This window comes from Heptranchias perlo, unplaced genomic scaffold (assembly GCF_035084215.1).
Source record: "Heptranchias perlo isolate sHepPer1 unplaced genomic scaffold, sHepPer1.hap1 HAP1_SCAFFOLD_735, whole genome shotgun sequence".
Lineage (NCBI taxonomy): Eukaryota > Metazoa > Chordata > Chondrichthyes > Hexanchiformes > Hexanchidae > Heptranchias > Heptranchias perlo.
Window position 1 is genome coordinate 951 of NW_027139767.1, and position 4,050 is coordinate 5,000.

The window sequence follows — 4,050 nt, forward strand, 5'->3', positions numbered from 1 at the left end:
CAGAGATGGGCCGAATGGCCTCCTTCAGTGCTGTAAACGTCTCGGGTTCTAAGCACTGCTTTCATGAGGCTCTGCTGCGAAAGGAGTCCCTGGAACCAGGCCCGTACGCAGTGCACGGTGAAGTGATCAGGAGCTTTCTTGGCATCATCAAGGCCTTTAAAATTATGTTAATGAAGTTCCTCAGTGTGTTTGGTCAGGGCTGTGCACTGCCCCTCAAATGGCTGTCTAGAAATGGCCACTCCCTAAAATGGCGGCCTATGAAAATGGCCACCTATAAAAATGGCCGCCTATGAAAATGGCCACCCTAGAAAATGGCCACTCTCTAAAATGGTCACCTACAAAAATGGCCACTCTTTAAAATGGACAGCTATGAAAATGGCCACTCTCTAAATGGTCACCTATGAAAATGGCCACTCTTTAAAATGGACAGCTATGAAAATGGCCACTCTCAGAAATGGTCACTCTCAGAAATGGTCATCTACTAAAATGGCCACTCTCTAATATGGTCACCAATGAAAATGGCCGCTCTCAAAAATGGTCACCTACGAAAATGGCCACCTATGAAAATGGCCACTCTCTAAAATGGTCATCTACGAAAATGGCCACTCTAAAATGGTCACCTACGAAAATGGCCATTCCCTAAAATAACCAGCCGAAAAAATGGTCACCTACGAAAATGGCCACCTACGAAAAGGGCCACTCTCAGAAATGGCCACTCTCAGAAATGGTCATCTACTAAAATGGCCACTCTCCAATATGGTCACCTATGAAAATGGCCGCTCTCTAAAATGGTCACCTACAAAAATGGCCACTCTCTAAAATAACCAGCCGAGAAAATGGTCACCTACGAAAATGAACACTCTCTAAAATGGTCACCTATGAAAATGGCCACTCTCTAAAATGGCCACCAACAAAAATGGTCACCTACGAAAATGGCCACTCTCTAAAATGATAGCCTTGGAAAATTGCCACTCTCTGAAATGGCCACCTACTAAAATGGCCCCTCTCTAAAATGGACACCTTCAAAATGGCCACCCAATAAAATGGTCACCTTTGAAAATGGCCACTCTCTAAAATGGTCACCTCCAAAAATGGCCACTCTCTAAAATGGACACCTTCGAAAATGGCCACCCAATAAAATGGTCACCTATGAAAATGGCCACTCTCTAAAATGGTCACTCTCTAAAATGGTCGCCTACGAAAATGGCCACTCTCTAAAATGGTCACCTTCGAAAATGGCCACCCACAAAAATGGCTGCCTTTGAAGATTGGCCACTGTCTGAAATGGCGACCCTAGAACATGACGACCCGAGAACATGGTGACCCTGGAACATTGCGACCCTAGAACATGGCGACCCTAGAACATGGCGACCCTGGAACATGGCCTGGAAAGGAGATACCTCGGCCTTCTAGATTGATTCCTGGGATGAGAGGGTTGTCCTATGAGGAGAGATTGAGTAGAATGACGACCCGAGAACATGGTGACCCTCGAACATGGCGACTCTAGAACATGGCGACCCTAGAACATGGCGACCCGAGAACATGGCGACCCGTGAACATGGCGACCCTGGAACATGGCGACCCTAGAACATGGCGACCCGAGAACATGGCGACCCTAGAACATGGCGACCCTAGAACATGACGACCCTAGAACATGGCGACCCGAGAACATGGCGACCCTGGAACATGGCGACCCTAGAACATGGCGACCCGAGAACATGGCGACCCTAGAACATGGCGACCCTAGAACATGACGACCCTAGAACATGGCGACCCGAGAACATGGCGACCCTGGAACATGGTGACTCTAAATTGGCCACTTTGTAAAATAGCTGCCGGATTCTCCCTACGTCCTGGTTTATTGATGTTGGATTCTTAAAGCAAACTGACCGTGTCAGACCTGGACTGTGAAGGTCTGTATTTATTCCCCGTTTTTTTATTTGGTTGAATTTCGCTCCCTCCATGTGGTTTTTCTGATCATGAGTGTCCCATTCCTGTATTTCTCTCCCCCTCCCCCCCGCACTGTCCCCAATACTTTCCTCTGGTTTTATTGTTTGCTCCAGTACTTGAAGGAATTCCTTTTTTGGGAGATTCGGAGGTTCCGATTGGACCACAAGGGTCCAGACAATGAAGACGAGTCTCGATAGGACAACAGAGGAAGATGTTGCTCTTTGCACTTTTTCAGGCCTTCGCTCGGCCTGGAAAGGAGATACCTCGGCCCTCTAGATCCAGTCCTGGGATGAGAGGGTTGTCCTATGAGGAGAGATGGAGTAGAATGGGCCGAGACTCTCTGGAGTTTAGAGGAATGAGAGGTGATCTCATTGAAACATAGAAGATTCTGAGGGGGCTTCACAGGGTCGATGCTGAGAGATTGATTCCCCTGACTGGAGAGTCTAGAACGAGGGGACACAGTCTCAGGATAAGGGGTCGGCCATTCAGGACTGAGATGAGGAGGAATTTCTTCACTCAGAGGGTGGTGAATCTTTGGAATTCTCTCCCCCAGATGGCTGTGATCCTCAGTCATTGAGTATATTCGAGGCTGAGATCGATGGATTTTTGGACTCTCGGGGAATCAAGGGATATGGGGATCGGGGGGGGAAAGTGGAGTTGAGGTTGAAGATCGGCCATGATCTGATTGAATGGTGCAGCAGGCTCGAGGGGCCGAATACTCTTATTTCTTCTGTTCTCTCGGGAGATGTAGGTCCCCCTGGGCCTATCAGGACACATTGTACGGGATTCCCTGGGTGGGGGAGGTGGGAACCTGGGAAAGTCCCCTCACCCCAGAAACACATCCCCAAACTCTACGGTTCCACATAACTGAGGGGGTCAGGAGAAGCTTTTGTCAATCTCAGTGGGATTGAACCCTGGGGGATTCAGGTTCTGTCCCAAATTGAAACCCCCGGCCTCAGAATTACGCTCTCCTGGGGGAGGGGGATTTCCCCCCAACATCTGGACTGAGCCCTGCTTCCAGGGCAGTTGATCACAGATGAACAGCCCATCCTGACGTCGATTGAGACTGGGCTGAGCTCTGTACAAGGACAGACGGAGGGCATGGGACCTCACAGCAGTGACGTGCCTGGGACTTTCACCACTCCAGTGTGCCTTGGGGGCCTCTGGTCACCTCACGGACATCTGCAGGGACCCTCACCCACTCCACCCCTTCCCCAGGGCTGAGGGAGAGAGACAAGCAGGACCTCTTCCAATTGACCGTGAGACCCAATCTGCAGGGGTCAGATCAGGGGGGTGGGGGTAGGAATTGTCTCGAAGGATACAGTGCTGGTGGGCTTCACTCCTTCCAGTGGAACACTTCGACCTGGCCTCACACAGAGTCCTGGGAACCATGAAAAGGAGCTCGTACCTGGGACATGGGGAGTTGGGGAGAGGGAGATGGGACGGACGAGGGAGATCTCTCTCCAGATGGACACCCAGTGGTCTAAATTAACGCATCCCTTCAAAGGTGGTGGTGAGCCGCCTTCTTGAACCGCTGCAGTCCGTGTGGTGAAGGTTCTCCCACAGTGCTGTTAGGAAGGGAGTTCCAGGATTTGGACCCAGTGACGATGAAGGAACGGCCGATATATTTCCAAGTCGGGATGGTGTGTGACTCGGAGGGGAACGTGCAGGTGGTGTTGTTCCCATGTACCTGCTGCCCTTGTCCTTCTAGGTGGTAGAGGTCACGGGTTTGGGAGGTGCTGTCGAAGAAGCCTTGGCGAGTTGCTGCAGTGCATCCTGTGGATGGTCCACACTGCAGCCACAGTGCGCCGGTGGTGAAGGGAGTGAATGTTTAGGGTGGTGGATGGGGTGCCAATCAAGCGGGCTGCTTTATCCTGGATGGTGTCGAGCTTCTTGAGTGTTGTTGGAGCTGCACTCATCCAGGCAAGTGGAGAGTATTCCATCACACTCCTGAGTACTGATTCATAGACTGAGAGAGGGCGGGAGGTGGGAATCAGCAGGAGGGGTCCTTGCCCATCTCAGAGTGGAATAAAATAATCCCACAGAAAAAACTCCAGTGAAAATTCATCAGAAACAAAATCGGGAGATGTTTCGAGTGGA